General features: G+C 44.0%; 1 pseudogene; it reads left to right on the top strand.

Annotated features, from left to right (window-relative positions):
* The first annotated feature begins 4,386 nt into the window (after positions 1-4,386).
* LOC144241091 (RNA transcription, translation and transport factor protein pseudogene) lies at positions 4,387-7,725 on the top strand (annotated as a pseudogene).
* Positions 7,726-17,318: the final 9,593 nt, after the last annotated feature.

Here is a 17,318-nt window from a genome sequence, read left to right on the forward strand (position 1 = left end):
CCCAAGTGTGTGCACCAGATGAGTCCTTTTCTAAGAGCTTCTAGATTCTCAGGTGACAGACCACAGATTGGCCATGGCCTGGGGCCAGGGGTGCCGGAGGGGGTATAACTGCACAGCATCAGAAGAAATGATGGGGGGGGGTTGATGGAAAAGTTTCATATCTCCATTGCAGTGGTCATTCTCCCTGTGTACACATTGTCAAAACTCATCAAATTGCACGCTTGAGATAGGGTGCATTTTATCATGCGCAATCCATCCCTCCATGAGGCCGGTCTCTTAAAAACGCTTCTGTCTCAGCAGAGCTCTCAGAAGCAGGCTCTGAATATAACAACTGGAATGTGACAAGTGGAAGAAGAGGTGTCCTGGTAGCCTAAGGCAAGCCGTCCCCAACTCTAAACCTGATGGGGGGTGGGGGTCCCGGCGGCGCGCTCCTCAGAAATCTTTCTCACCCGGGGTCTGGTTTCCCAACTCCCTTCACCAGGCCAGGGTTCATCATCATCGTGCTGTGGGCTGGGAGTCGGCCTGAACTATTTCAGGCCCAAGGGCAACATCCCTGAGAAGTTCTATCTGGAAAGAGTGGGAGATCGCCATGGCAACCTGTCCCAGGCCCAGCCCTGGCAGAGCTCCAAAGCACACAAATAAAGCCATAGGAATGCGGTGCAGGGCTGGGGCAGGGCAGCTAGGAAGTTGCCAAGTTTCCGTGAAAATCAACTTCTGGAGGCCTCAGCCTCTGGAAGTGGTCAGTAAGGAATCTTGGGTCCCAACAGGATCAGCCCAGGGAAATGCAACACACACACACACACACACACACACACACACACACACACACCCCTTCCTGGAGGACAGCAGTACTGCTTCTTGAAAAAGAGACCTGGTAAATAATAGCACTGGCTTCTGAGCCTGACAAACAGCAGTCCTTGCGCCCTAGGTCACTTCCTGGTAATCTCAACAAGTTTCTGCACTCCCTCCCCCCTCCTCCTGGTCTCACCTTCTCCAGGAGACCTTCCTTGATCAACTTAAATCAAATTGCAGCCTCCCCTTCACCCTCAATCCTGCTCTCTTTATTTTTCTCCATGGCACTAAGCACCCCCTGACACGTCATGTTTTACTTGTTTATGCCGTTTGTTGCCTTGTTAATATCAGGTCCATGAGGGCAGAGATTTTTGTCTGTTTTGTCTGTGCTCCATCTCCAATGCCTGGCACTGGGTATGTGCACAAGCAACATTATAGAGTGAGTGCATGGACTTCTCTGAAGATGAGTTTTCTCATCAGCAAAATGGGGATAATTCTGCCCCCAGGGGGTTTAAAGCTGCGGGTTAAGTACCCAGCCCTTAGTGGGGGCACTAGTGTTATTCACAGTTATGGCTCTCCTTTGATGAGAGGTCATCATGAACACATTGCTCATGACAGCCCCTTAGCACTTTGGTCCATATTTTTTTTTTTTTTTTNAGAGCCCGATGCGGGGCTCGAAGCCATGAACCGTGAGAGCACGACCTGAGCCGAAGTCAGACGCTTAACCAACTGAGCCACCCAGGTGCCCCAACACTTTGGTCCATACTTAAGACCACCTTTCACTGGGTCTTACCTTGCCTCCCTGACCCCTGAGTCCAAGACCTCAGCCGTGTCCTAGTTCTGCAAAATCATCAGATAATAAAGACAATGGAACCAGAGATCAAGTCCACAGAGAAACTTTCTGGCTCCAAATATTTGTTAGGAGACTGGGTAAATGAACTCATTCATTCACAGGAAAGCAAGCTCTTCGAAAATGTCATGACGACTTGAACATGCAGGAAACGCTTAACCCGTACAAGAAGAGAACAGGTATTTCGTGTCTCCTTAACATGTGCCAGATGGCATGTTAGGCACCTGACGTGTCTTATGTTGTTTCACCTTTATATTAACTTTGCCAGGAAGGTCTCTAAGACTGAAGACATGGAGGCCAAGAGGTTTATGAGATCAGCCTGAGGCCTCAGAGTGGTAAGCAGTAGGGCAGGAGTTGAACTCAAAGTTGCTCAAGCCCCAAAGCCTATATTCTTCCTGCCACCCTACCCCACCTCCTTTGAAACTACTTGGGAAAAGGTCTCTATCAAGTGAGGGAGTGTGGATATATTCCATGAGCAAGTCTAAAAATAAGAAAAGGACTGAGTAGAGAACTCCTAGGAAGGAGCAATTATTTTTGCCCCCAATAAATCAAAAAAGCTACAAAGAGGAGCTGCAGGGGACTTGGATTTCTGGTTCATTAACTCATCTCCGTGGAGGTTATCACTGGCTTTTGGTTCTAACACATGACAGTGAACAGCCCTCTCTATTCGCATGAGTTTTCCATCTTGTCATATTTTCAGCAGGTCATTCCTTTGGGATCCTTTATTTTTATTTATAGCCCTGTGGATCACTGCATCGCCAGGATTTAGCATGGTCTGGCAATAGCTACACTCTCAGAGTCTGGAGCCTCCAGCCGCACAAACCCCTAAGAGAGCAGAGAGCATGGAAATTTGGAGCCTGCTCGAACCAACTCTCATGTTCAATGACTTCATATAGGTAGCTTGAAATTAGCCAAGGTGAACATCTTTACAGCACAGAAACTGACAAATGCTAGGAATCAAGGCTTTTTGTTCCCCCTCTAGAGAGCCCGTTGTTAAACAACACACAACTGGCTGAATGATGGGAAGGAGCAGAAAGAATCCTAGAGAGGAGTCAGAAAACTAGTGTTTTAGCTTCATGTCATTACTAACTCTCCGTAAGCCTTACAAAGTCATTTCTCTTCCCTCAACCTCACTTTCCCGATCAATTAAATTTGGGAAGATTGAGTAGATTCAAGCACCAGGGGGTGCCTGGCTGGCTCAGTTAGTGGAGCGTCTGACTCTTGATCTTGGGGTCATGAGTTCAGGCCCCACGTTGGGCGTGAAGTCTACTTAAAAAAACAAAACAAAAAACAGAACTGCTAGGTACTGAATTATTCCCCCAGAAGAAAACAGCTTGGCAATTCTTCCATCAATTTTCAATATTAAAAGAAAAGAGCTCCATTTATTAAGCCCTTGAGAAGGCCAAACAGGTTAACTTAATAAACAAATTGTGTTTGTGGTGAAAAGCTTTCAAAATCCGAAACCTGGGGGAGGGGCAATAAAAGTGATCAGTTCCCTCTGTTGCGTTCAGTCCCCCAACATACTCAGCACCTGAGACAGGGCAGTCACTGCCAGACATTGATGCTTTCACACTTACAAGACCCCTTCCCCACCCGCAGGAGCTCAGGGACTGATGAGGGAGGCAGCCTGACATAGAGGCATGCATCATAATAAATGGAATCCGGACTCTGATGGGGTAGGAACCAGGCTTTAAGGCAGCATGCAGCAGGGGTGCTCTCAGCGTTCGGGAGCCAAGGATGGCTTGGGAGAAGGGGCATCTAATGGGAATGAAATCCCCAGGTCAAACACTATAGGAACATTTAGGGAATTGCAATCTTCAAAAGTAGGTGGGAAGCATGGTGCATATCAGTGCTGGAAAGTCGAGTAGAGCCTTCGGTATCAGGTAAAGGAGCTCAGCATTGATCTTTAAGGACAGGGATTTGAGCTTTAGAAAGCTTGTTCAGGCTATTATATGGAGGATGAATGGAAAGAAAGCAACCCTGGAAACTGAAAAGCCAATTCAGTCACTTTTACAGCAAATGAGGATCTGGTGACCTGAGGCAGAGAGTGAGTGGATTAGGGCCTTATGATACTGTGATTTACCGTAAGAAATACATGTTTGGTCTTTGTCCCCAGTCCCTGACACAGGGCTCCCAAAACCCTTGTAAATTCCTAAAGCACTAGGAGCTTCCTTGATTTGATGAAGGGAGTGGGCTCCTGATGGCTCTGGAAGGGGGCTGCTCACCAGGAAGTCCAAGCCATCATTAGAAGCTTAGAATTTCCAGCCACCTCCCACTACCACTTCTCCAGACCGGGGAGAGGGGCTGGAAATGGAGTTAATAATCAGTCATACCTAGGGGCGCCTGGATGGCACAGTGGGTTAGGCGTCCCATTTTGACTCAGGTCATGATCTCACAGTTTGTGGGTTCTGGCCCCGTGTCAGGCTCTGTGCTGACAGCTCAGAACCAGGAGCCTGCTTTAGATTCTGTGTCTCCCTCTCTCTCTGGCGCTCCCTCATTCTCTTTCTCTCTCTCCTTCTCAAAAATGAATAAACATTTAAAAAATATAATAATCGATCATGCTTATATGAGGAAGCCTCCCCCCAGTAGCACAGGGTTTAAAGAGCTTCCAGGTGGATGAACACATCCACATACCGAGGGTGACACTCCCCACCTCCACCCAGACAGAAGCTCCTGTGCTCGGAGCCCTCCCAGACCTCACCCTATGTATCTCTTCATCTGGCTGTTTATCTGTATCCTTGATCATGTCCTTCAATAAGCTGGTAAGTGTTTCCCTAAGTGTTGCCAGATCATTCTAGCAAATAATCAAATCCAAGGGGGAAGAAGTCATGGAAACTTCCAATTTGCAAAGTCAGATAGAGGTTGTGCGTAACTTAGTGATCTATACTTGCAATGGGCATGTGAAGTGTGTGGGGGAGCAGGTGGGGAGCGGGGTGGGGAGGAAAACAGCCTCTTGGGACCAAACTCTTACTCTGTGGGATCTGACATTGTTTCTGGGTAGATAGTATCAGAAGTGAGTTAAGGTGTAGGGTACCCAGCTGATGTCACAGAATTGCCTGGCATTGGAAAACCCCCACTAACTCTTGACCAGAAGTGTCCAAAGTATTCTTTGCGAAAGTAAAGGAGAAAGACACAAAACTACAGGGTTTTACAAGACAGGCACACATGCGTCTCCCAGGGCTGCCATAACAAAGTGCCACAAATTTGGAGGCTTAAATAACAGATTCTCTCTGTTCTGGAGGCTCAGCGTCCAAAAGCAAGGTATCAGCCAGGCCATGCTCCCTCCAAGACTTTGGGTAGGATCTTCCTTCCCTCTCCCTAGCTTCTGGAGGTGGCCATCAATCATTGGTGTTCCTTGGCTTGCAACTGCCTACCCTAGGTTCTGCCTCTGTCTTTCCATGGCGTCTCGCTGTGTGTCTGTCTCTTCACATCTTCTTCTTGTAAATATACCAGTTGCATTGGACCAAGGACCCACCCTGTTCCGACATGACCTCATCTTAACTAATTATACCTGCAATAACCCTGTTTCCAAACAAGGTCACATTCTGAGGTTCTGGGGGTTAGGACTTCAACATATTTGTTGCCAGGGGCAGCGATGGATTAGAGATTGGTTACGTATTTAGAGGAAGGGCAAACAAAGGATGGAAGTCAAGTGTTCACACACTGATTCCTATGAGCAGATGGTGGGCCAATGAAGTGAGTAGGGAACGCAGGAAGAGAAGTGGATTTCAGGGAAGAAGGTGGGGAGTTTTATTTTGGATGTGTGTCAGTTGCCTTCCAGGCAGCACAGGCTGTGTTGGACAGCTCTGGGGGTACTTTGACAATCCAAACCTTGGAGATCTGGCTGCCTTCCTCTGTTTGCTTCACTTCCATGAATAACCCTTATCAAAAGATCTTGTCCAGGCAGAGCTGAAGAGTGGCAGAATATGCCACCCCGGTATACACCACTCTGGCACAAGGATTATTTTAAGCTAAAGGCACTTGAGGCACTTGAAAAACAGAAGGTACAAAGGACAGTCTGCAACACACACCCCCCACCTCCCTTTTCTTCCTGAAAGCAGGAGATAAAATTCCCATGTGAAAGATGCCCTCCTAGAATGGAAACTGGTGCAGCCCCTCTAGAAAACAGTGTGGAGGTTCCTCAAAAAGTTAACAATAGAACTCCCCTATGACCCAGCAATAGCACTGCTAGGAATTGACCCAAGGGATACAGGAGTGCTGATGCATAGGAGCACATGTACCCCAATGTTCATAGCAGAACTCTCAACAATAGCCAAAACATGGAAAGAGCCTAAGTGTCCATCAACAGACAAATGGATCAAAAAGATGTGGTTTATCTACACGATGGAATACTACATGGCAATGAGAAAAAATGAAATCTGGCCATGTGTAGCAACATGGATGGACCTTGAGGGTGTCATGCTGAGCGAAATAAGTCAGGCAGAGAAGGACAGATACCATATGATTGCACGTATAGGAGGATTAGGAGGAACTTGACAGAGGACCAAGGGGGAGAAGAAGGGGGGAAATAGTGGGGGAAAGAGAGAGAGGCAAACCATGAAAGACTCTTGAATACTGAGAACAAACTGAGGACTGATGGGTGTGGGGGGGGAGGGGGGAGATGTGCATGGAGGAGGAAATCAAACGCTTGTGGGGATGAGCACTGGGTGTTATATGGAAACCAACATGACAAACTATTTGTAAGAAAAGAAAAGAAAAGAAAAGAAAAGAAAAGAAAAGAAAAGAAAAGAAAAGAAAAGAAAAGAAAAGATGCCCTCCTATACCCGGAGGAAAGAAACATTCTGATCACCAAGGATGGGGAGTCATTCTGTCCAAACAGACCTTGTCAAAACAATTCTTACCTTCCCTTAGCCTCCCCATGTATTTCAGTTACTTTTCCACAACCGCCTCTCTTTGCTCAACCTGATACATAAGCACTTGGGCCTTCTTGCTTTTTGGAGCTTCATTTTCCTCTGGGGCTCCCATGTCCATGTAAACATCCATGTGCTTTTTGCCTGTTAATCTGTATTGGTCAATTTAATTCTCAGGTCCAGGCAGAAACCCAGACAGAATGGGGGTAGAGCTTTGTCTCCTTTTACAGAGCCTTTAAGGCTCAAGACTTGAATTTAAGAGTTGAGAAATGAGAGAGTCCTAGGTGATGCAAGGTCCAGGGTATAGCCAGGGTGTAGCCACTTAGGTGAAGCAGAGGTAAAAGTCACTGGTATTGAAGTCAAAGAACTAACAGGCTGCCCTCGCCATGTCCCTGGCTGGCTGTGCTGCCCACTCCTTCTCACCTCTCCCGTCACCGGCAGAATCCTAGGGGGAAAACAGTGAGAAAGCCAGAACCGTGTCACAAGCACGCCAGGTTCAACAGCAAAGATGACACATAATTTAGAAACTTCATTATTTAGTCCAAAGACCAGGAAATCAAACACTACAAGATCGAAGGCAGAAGTAATTTAAGAAACATCCATGGCAGTGACTGGCCCAGTTTCTTTGAAAAGTATTTCAGAGATGTTAACTGTCCTTTTAAGATTCAAGATTGCCAAAGAAGCAACAGACTGCCTTTTTGGGTCAGCTGTTCTATTTGAACATGGAGATAACGCAGAAAAATACAAGAACGCAGTACCAGGTAATGCAAAACATATCGGCGGTGCAACTAAAAACGCAGAACCATCGATCAGTCTGGATGTAAATAGCTCTGGTTTTAAGGCTGATGCGCTGGCTCTGGTTAACCTTCTTTGGGAAGTCAGGGTGATGACCTGGTCATGCTCCAGGCAATTTACATTTTCGTCCAAGAGCTCTTGACTGCTGGATGCAGTTGCCAAAGCAAATCAAACAAAAGAGTGCTTGCCTGGTGCCTTCGATAAGACTATCTCAGAACAGGAGACGTGGTTCTTAATGAGGCTGCTCAAATTCTGCTATTGCTGCACACGGAAGAGCTCAGAGAGCTGCAGACAAAAATTCACGAAATCGTAGCAGCTGTTCAGGTTATTCTTGCGGATCCAGAGACCAAGATGGTGGCAGGAGGAGGCGGGGGGCAGCTGAAAGCCAGACCAAGACTGGGGAAAGTTGGAGGATAAACATTTTAGGATTTCAGCTTTTCACCTCCTTCATACAACTGGGAACCATGTATGCTCCAGCATGTATTTGGAAGTCAAATGCCACATTTTCCAGGGAGGGATCCCAGGAAATTGAGGACGTTCTAGAGGTTGACCATCATTGCTTTTTCTTTTATAACGTTCAGGAAAGTGGGGGAAGATAAAGGAACTAACAGGGTGGATGTGGAATAAGTCATCTGCATAGACTCAGAGGAAGGCTCAGAGCCAAGTGCTCAACGCAGCAACACCAACAGTGGTAATCATCACTAACATTTATCGTGGGCCAGCGTGGTGCTGAGTGCTCCCACATATCTTCATCCCATATAATCTTTCTTCTCTTCCTTCAGGTCTCAGCTTAAATGGCAACCCTCCTCTCCAAACCCCCTCCCCGACGGAGCCCCTCTTTATTCTCTACCTCAAGCCCTTAAGAGAATATACATCGATTGATGATTATTTGTTTGCTCTCTCGCTGAATGAGCGTTGAATGCCAAGAACCACTCTACAAGGTGGTTACTCTTTCTATCCCATTTTACATCTAAGACAATGCAAGTTCAGATATTAAGTGATTTGCCCAAGATCACATAGCTACGAAGTGGCATACCTGAAACCGGAACCCAGGAATACCTGACTCCTCAAGCCTACATTCTTGATGATACGACCTCCCCCCAATCTGCAGTGAACGAGAGGAAATAACCATGAAATAGGGAGAGGGCAGGGCAAAGGTGGGTGAACTAGATGCTCGGATAGTTGTAGGAACAAGGCCTTCATGGTAAAAAATGGCTCCGAAGTAGCCCTGGGAAGGAAGGAGGGCTCCTAACCCAACGCCTGCCCCTAGGGATTGGAGAAGTGGCCAATGAGGAGCATCCTTTTGAGAAAGCCACAGAGAAAACTTTCAGAGGAGTAGTCAAACCCCACAGCCTAGAGTTTAAGGACCTGCTAAGCTAGACCAAACTCCCTTTCAAAATTTCTCAAGGCTCCATTTATTTAAAAAAATGTTTTTAATGTTTATTTATTTTTGAGAGAGAGACAGAGCATGAGCAGTGGAGAGGCAGAGAGAGAGGGAGACACAGAATCCGAAGCAGGCTCTAGGCTCCAAGCTGTCAGCACAGAGCCCAACATGGGGCTCGAACTCATGAACCGTGAGATCACGACCTGAGCCGAAGTCAGACACTCAACCCACGGAGCCACCCAGGCGTCCCTCAATACTCCATTTGAACACGTCTTGCATATTTCTCCCTCCAAGCCTCTGAGCTTGTCATTTCTCCCACCGCAAATGCATTCCTTCCTTCTCCTCTTCACTCCCTCCTCTGCTTCGAGACTACCCATTTTCAAGTCATGGCTTGGGTTCTATTCCTCCACATAGTCCTCTCCTAAAGGCACCAGCCTCAGCCAGCCTCACAACTTGTGCTGTTCTCTGAATAGTCCATTAGCCTACCCCACCCAGAGACCACCCAGCCTTCCTGGTGTCCCCGCAGCACCGAGTGGTCAATTTCTTCCTACATATCCATTTACTGCCTGATATGTGGGTGTGGAGGAGAGGGAAGATGAATTGGCAATGCACGGCTGGCTATTACTTGGGGGCCCAAGGTACTTACCACCCACTAACAGCTTCCAGCAGCCTCCCATAGGCCCCACTAAGGTTCTGCCTGCTTGATTTTGAATTATAATTTGAAGCAATTTATCAATTCTGCACAAACTTCAAAGGAGTTGAGTTCGTCTCCAGAGGCCCTGTCTTCGGATTAATACTAAGTTAGTTGAGGGCGTTAGAAAACCACACAGCTTGTCAACTAATTTCAAGGCAAAAACAGAAGCAAACAAGGTGCTTTCGGGGGTGTTGCTCCACAGGGAATTTCTTTTTTTTTTTTTGCCCTGAGGAAACTTCCAAGACACTCAAGTGCAAAGACCCAGAACGGAATACATTTCTGCTTAGCGCTCCTGAGTCTATTCTGAACAAAGTTTAGAAGAAACAAAGCAGATATAGATCTTCTTTCTCTATGGAAGTTTTAAAATATGATGCAGAGTCCTAACTCCTATCAACAAAGAAAATTATTCATAAGCACAAAAGGCAGTTACCAAAGAGTCTAGAGACATGATTCTCATCCCAGTTCTGCCCTGGATGATGCCTGTCCCTTTCCCTCTCTGGATCTCAGTTTTCTCATCTGAAAAGTGAGGAAGTGGAACCATATAATTTCCAAGGGACCTTCCAACCACGAAATTCTTTAACTTCTTTCTGCTCTCCTTGTTACAAAACATCCCATTATTGAATGAAGGCCATTAATCCTAGGTTATCCTCAGGGCCACCACCATGACTGTTCAGGTTGTACACTGAACAAATCCAGAGGTCACCATTCACATTACAGTCTGTGTAAACTATACCCCTGTGTTGGGTGGTATACAACCTAAACATCCGTACATAGCAACTTTGATTATGCTCTGCACTCTTGTAAATACCGAATGTCTCGCTTTTTATTTTCTTAATACCCGTTGTTTCCCTACCTTGGGTCCCTACCAGCAGAGATAAAACTACACTAATAACTGATACTGAACAAAGTACTCTCAAGGATTAACTCTCACTCATGGACAGGAGCCAAAGGATACTAGCACCCTACACTATTGACCACCTACTCTGCGCAAGCCACTCTACATATATTACTGCATACATATATTTAAACCTGATGAAATCCTAAGATTATCATCTTTATCTTTGGATTAATAAGGGATATTGAGTAAACTTCCCAGGAGTCCTCACCATAGCTAGAAAGTGGCTGGGACAAGGACTCAAACCCACCTCTGACTCCAAAGGACATTCTCTTTTAACTCCACTGCCCGTGTCACTTGCTGTATGCTTCGGAATCCCCCTACAAACTTGACATTCCTGTGATATCAGTGAACAAGCAGAGGCATTAGGACATTCATTTAGCTGGAAACAGCCATGATGTAGCATAAACACCCTGTCAATTTCCATCCTGATGTTGTCACTGAATACAGATGTTTTTACTGTGGGCCTCAGTATTCTCATCTGTCAAATAGGGGTGATGGCTTGGGTCCTTTTTAGGATATGCAAGTACCAGCAATTCCTACAGCAACAACTATTTAATTATTTGCATTCTCTGACTTTTAAAGTGTGTCAGTCTTGGGGCGCCTGGGTGGCTTAGTCGNAATAAATAAATAAATAAATAAATAAATAAATAAATAAATAAAATAAAGTGTGTCAGTCTTTTGGGCCCCAACTAAACTCCTATGCCTCTCTTATGATGATGTTAGCCACCAAGGAGAATTCCTTGTGGTCCCTGCTTCTTTGGGCCTCCCTAAGGATACCCCTGTGCTTTCCTCTTAACTCTCAAGATTCCAGATCTGAGAGGTTTATTCCATATAATTTGTAGCCTTTGAGACACTTGCCCATTAATCATCAGCCCTTGTTTCCTTCCCTCGCATGTCTCCAGCTTCTTGAAGATCTTCCCCATGGATCATGCACTGCATTCCTAAAGAGGGTTGATGTGAGAGTTGTGGTCAAGAAGAGGTGAATTGTAACAATGGAGGCCGTTTGCTCTTTCACAGTTATCAGTGAGCAAAGAGGATTCTGGAAAGTGTCAGACTTCAAGAAAGGAAAAAGAGAAAGAAACAGATGCTCCGAAGTGGGCCACACTGTGGATAGGAGCCAGGAGAGAGGACAGTTAAAAGATGGGACAGAGGTCATCTTGCCCTAAATCAGAACCCGGTAACACCTGGAACTTCTCACTGAGGGTTCCAGGTCACCTGATCCTCCCACATGCCAGCAGGCTGGCCGATAACCAAGTCACATAGTCGTGAGTACAGTGAAAGTAAATAATTAAATCTCTGTGTCTTTGCTTTTTGAGCCTAAGGTCTCTCCATGTGAAATCTAACTGGGTGATACAGTCATGTAACCAGTAGCAAGAAGGCGTGACAGATATAAATTTAGGGTGACACGAGACATGAGCAGGAGAACTTAATTCAGTCCTGGTTGGGAAGGGAGGTGATGCCTGGGAGACCGAGAAGTTTTCTCAGCCTGGGCCAGCCACCCTCCCCGGTTCCAGATAGAACCTTAAAAAAGAAGTTGCCATTTTTATAAATTAAAACTTTTGCTTCCTTTTTTTTAATGTTAAAAAAAAGTTTACCTACTTAAGTCATCTCTACACCCAACGTGGATTTCAAACTCAGGACCCCATGCTCTTCCGACTGAGTCAGCCAGGTGCCCCAAAACTTTACTGCAAATGTTTATTTGATTCCCAGCAAAGGTGGTTTTTCTCGTGTTCGTTGACCATTTATTTATTTCTGTTTCTTCTTTTGCCCATTTCCCCATTGGGACATAAAGGTTTATCTTAGGAGTTTGAGGAGTTCTTTTCATTGTAAAAATACTTCTGTCCCAGTTATTTTCATGGCAAATATATTCTGCTAATTTGTAGTTTGCTTTCAAAACTCATGCAGGGTGGTTTTTAAAAACAGCTTTATTGAGGTTTAATTTACATGCTATAAATCAGTAATTAAAAAGTGTTTATTTTGAGAGAGAGTGCATGAGCAGGGGAGGGGCAGAAAGAGAGAAGGAAAGAGAAAAACTTAAGCTCCACACCCAGCGAGGAGCCCGACTTGGGGCTCGATCTTATGACCATGAGATCATGACCTGAGCCAAAACCAAGAGTTGGATGCTTAAATGACTGAACCACCCAGGAGCCCCTTAAAAAGAAAATCTTTTAATATTTTTAATGTTTATTTATTTTTGAGAGAGAGAGAGAGAGAGGGTGCCAAGTTGGGGAGGGGCAAAGAAAGAAAGAGACACAGAATCCAAAGCAAGTTCTAGGCTCCCAGCTATCAGCACAGAGCCCATCGCAGGGCTCTAACCCATGATCAGTAAGATCATGACCTAAGCCAAAGGCGGTTGCCTAACCAACTGAACCACCCAGGCGCCCCATAAATAAAATCTTAAAAAAATAAAGACAGCCTCGACCCACTGAAAAAAATAAAATAAAATAAAATTTAGGGGCACCTGGCTGGCACAAGTAGGAAGAGGATACAGGTCTTGATCTCGGTGTCGTGGATTTGAGCCCCACTTTGGGTGCAGAGATTACTTAAATAAAACTTGAAAAATAAAATAAAATTTGTAGTTGGCATATATATATATGAATGTATGTACATGTATTTATGTATGTATACATGTGTACATATGTAATATAGAGTTTATATATATTCTTACTACGGTGTATAAATATATGGTAACAAAAAATTGTGTAGGGGATTTTTTTAAAACACATACATACATATATACACTCATCGTACGTAATTATAGTTTTCTTGTTATTTTTAGGCTCAAATTATTGCAGAGATTAAAAAAACAGTAAACAAGTTTGTTAATGTTCTTCTTGGAACCTTATTTCATAATCACTTGTTATTTACTTTTATATCTGGGACATGAGAGGAGGCCCACAATCATGGGGGAAAATGGCATTAGGTTTATTTTTCACATTTCTGGATATTTACTCATGAGAACTGAAATACACACACACACACACACACACACATACCTGTGCACAGATGTTCATGGAAGTTTCATTTATAATAGCCCCAAACCAGAAACAATCCAAATATCCAGCAATCGGTGAATGGATAAACAAATTATAAATAGCCATGTGCATTAGTCAGCATTCTCCAGAGAAACAGAATCAGTAGGATATGTGTATGTTTATCTATCCATTCATTCTCTTGTTCATTCATATAAAGAGACTTATTGTATGGAATGGCTCACCTGAATTGAGACTGAGAAGTCTCGAAATCTGCAGTTAGCAAACTGGAGACCTATAAGAGCCAATGTTATAAGTCCCGATCTAACAGCAACAAGAAGACAAGTGCTCTATAGCTCAATCAGACACGGAGGCAAAATTCCCTCTTACCCAACTCTTTGTTCTAGTTCAGTCTTCCATTGAGTGGATAAAGGCCCATCCACATTAGGGAGGACAATCTGCTTCACTCTATAGGATTCAAATGTTGGATGAGATCATCCAAAAACACCTTCACAGACACACCGAGAATAATATTTGACCAAATGTCTGGCATCCATGACCCAGTCAAGTCGACTGTTTGCTTACTCTGTGTGTTTCAAACAATCTCTGACTATAGCTCAGTGACACTCATAAAGTAAGTCGATAACTATAAATAAGTCGGCCACGGTCTTTAGGACCTATCCTATCCTATCTCTGGGATTCAATTGTTACTGCTGAGCAGCTGGGCTTATATAAACTAACCTGATTAAAATTCAGGCAAATGAATTATGAACAATATAAAACTAACCTGAAATTCAACTTTACAAACACTGTGTACTTTGCTGAACCCCTTGAAAACACAGGAAGTATCTTAAATTATCTTTTACCCTCTAAGCCTTATATGGTCAGAAAGCATCATAATGTCTCAAAGTCTCAGTTCCTTCATCTGTATCATGGTCAGAGTTATAATACCTCCCTCAATTGACCCTTGTATCATATTCACAAAATCTTTTCTTTCCCTCTTCCTTACACACTCTGATTTTGTAGACAGTAACAATGGTTAGCCTCCCTTGAGGATAAGGTTGGCTATGAAACTCAGTTCTGGCCAATTAAGTATAAGTAGGAATTGTTGGAACAGGTTTAACAAAAGTAACTTGGGTGTTGGGGTTGTGTGGTGATTTAGCTACCATATGCCTTTTGAACTTGGTCCTTCCCTTTTCTTTTTCCTGGGATATAGACAGGATGCTTACAGCTCCAGCAGCCATCTTGTGACCATGAGGCAATTGGAACACAGACGCCAGCACCGGGGTTAATGGAGAAGAAAAAAAGAAGGAGGAGCCTGCATATTCTGAAGCTGCTACCAGTCCTGGACTCCCTATTTCTGACTTCTCCTTATACAAAAAATAAGTATACAGGTGAAACTCCTAATTTGTTTAGTCCACTCTGTAAACCTGTTTCCTCATCAAAAAATGGAAAGGATAATAGTAACCTAGCCTGTAAATTTGGCGGGAGGATTAAATGGGTTCCTATATGTGACTTTTAAAAAACATTTAATTGAAAAGCATGAGTTAAATGGCTGCTAAAACTGTAACATTCTACTACGTGAGTTTTTTCTCTTGCTTTTCCGTGAGAAAAATGCCTGGCATTGATGTGCTCCATAAGTGTTAGCACTCATCATCCAGATTATTCCAGGCTTCTGTTACTGGCAATTGAACCCAGTTTATAATTGATACAGCAGCTGTTCAAAACAGTATTTATTAAAACTATTTAATGGCCAGGGAAGATAGTCTTTATAAAATCTCGGGTGCGGGGGGAGGGAACACATTATAAAACTATACAGTATGACTCCAATTTTAACAATGACATAAATGCATAGAATTTGCATAATTAATTAGTTCTAGTGGTAGGATCACAGGTGATATTTGTTTTCTGTTTTAAATTTTTTTAAGTTTGTTTATTTATTTAGAGAGAGAGAGAGGATCCTAAGCAGGCTCCACACTGCCAGCACAGAGCCCGATGTGGGGCTCAAACTCAGGAACCACAAGATCATGACCTGAGCCAAAACCAAGACTCAGACACTTAACCAACTGGAGCCACCCAGGTGCCTCTGTTTTCTTTATAGGAAAGAAATTATTTCAGAAATTTTTAAAATACACGCCGGACACTTATAACTAAGGAAAATTTTATTTTAAGATGTTAAAATGATGCCAGGATATAATGAGTGATTTATTTTTACCTTAAGCAAATTCAAGGTAGCAATCTCCGTGCTAATAGATTATCTAAGGAATATGAAGAACACTTGTGGGTACTCACAGTGTCTTTGCCCACAGAGCAGAACTAGTGAGAGCCAGAGATTACAAAAAGAATCTGAACACAAGTAAATTGATAATATGTATATATGTTTGTGCTCCAAAGTTTCCAACCCACAAGCAAGGAATGTTTAAATCTTACTCATTCTGGGGAACTTGGCCTGTTGCCTACTCATTAGTGAGGCGGCTTATAGGAAACATCAGGCATCTCTTATTAAATAAATTTAAAAAGCATGCTTCTAATTGATCGCTCATGGAGACAGAGGCCCAGTGCTAAGCGCTGTCTGTGACAATTGTCTCAATTAAATGGTTATACCTGTAAAGTTAATCTTGATACACTGACTCCAGGTTTGGATCCTGCTCATGGAGACGCCCATCATTCTAAGGCTTTGGCACCTGGAATTTGTGCGTGTGCGTCTCCCTCTAGCAAATAGCACAGCTCATTCGGGCGTGACGTCTGTGCTACGGCCCATAAATCAAGAAACAGCGGTTTCGGGATCAAGGAAATTCATAGTTGTGTTATTGTACATTTTGGTCTTACTGGTGTGGTTCTGAGAATACCATCCAAAGAAAGGGGTTTTCTGACAACATAAATCCCAATAAAACCTCATTTCCTCAAGAAGCAGCACAGGACTAACAGACCATTTTCAGAGACTGACGTTCGGCCCTTGGAAAAATTACCAGCCCCGGTACTGTGTGCCCCGAGTAAAAGGTGATGCTCTTACCCACACTGGGCAGCACTGTTATGAGTGACTATTGTACTTCCACAACTCCTTGGTGTATCTTTCTGCTCCCCCACCTGCAGTGCCTCTGCAGTTTGGTAAACCTTCCCCCTTGAGCTCCAGGTGGCTGAAAGGGCCTCGCTTTCTGTACCTTTCCCAATATCATCTTTTTTAAGGCTCTGAGATTCTAAACCATGAAAGATCAAAGGGGCACTTGGTATGTGAAGCAGAAAGCAATTCCAGTTAATATTTGTACCTCACCTGCCCCTGTTATTTCTCAAACATTATGCGTAAGGACAGTAATTGCTAACATTCAGAACAGTCTTCGTGGGCACGTGCCACCCGTGTACTTACACAGGGCACCACACTCGAAACAACCTTACCCTTGGCTTAGTGCTCCACTATTGTCTTGCCATCTGAATCATTTTTTAACATTATTTTTCCTCTTCTTTTTCTTTTTAAAGAGACAGCATGCAAGCAAGGGTGAGGGGCAGAGGGAGGGAAAGAGAATCTTAAGCAGGTTCCACAGTCAGCATGGAGCCTGATGAGAGGCTCAATCCCGCTCCCCCAGGATCACACCTGAGCCAAAATCAAGAGTCAGACGATCAACGGACTGAGCCAGCCAGGCACCCCATGTTAATTTTCTATGAAAATCTAAGTTCCATGTTTTTCATCACTGCATTTCCATCATCTAGCACAATGTCTGACACATTACGGGTAATTAACAAGTGTTTTAATAAATTGTGTCCAAAGCTTCTTGGAAAACATAAATGTAGAAAAAACAATAGCTCTGCTACAGAGAACATCACCACTCTTGTCAAGTCACGTAACTGCTTGGACTGAAGCAAAAATAATGCTTTTATGGCTTTTTATAAAATAAAAACTCATTTAATTAAACGGTACTTGAGTTCCTGCTATCTCCTTGGCATTATGCTACATGCCAGAGGCTTTTTAATAAGTGATGCCTCATCTCCAAAAATCCAGTCTGGTAGAGCAGCAAGTGGTTCTCAATGTCTGGTAAGGGATCCCCAGGACCCTTTCAAGGGATCAAA

The sequence above is a fragment of the Crocuta crocuta genome, unplaced genomic scaffold (assembly GCF_008692635.1).
Source record: "Crocuta crocuta isolate KB4526 unplaced genomic scaffold, BGI_CrCroc_1.0 scaffold127, whole genome shotgun sequence".
NCBI classification, from domain to species: domain Eukaryota; kingdom Metazoa; phylum Chordata; class Mammalia; order Carnivora; family Hyaenidae; genus Crocuta; species Crocuta crocuta.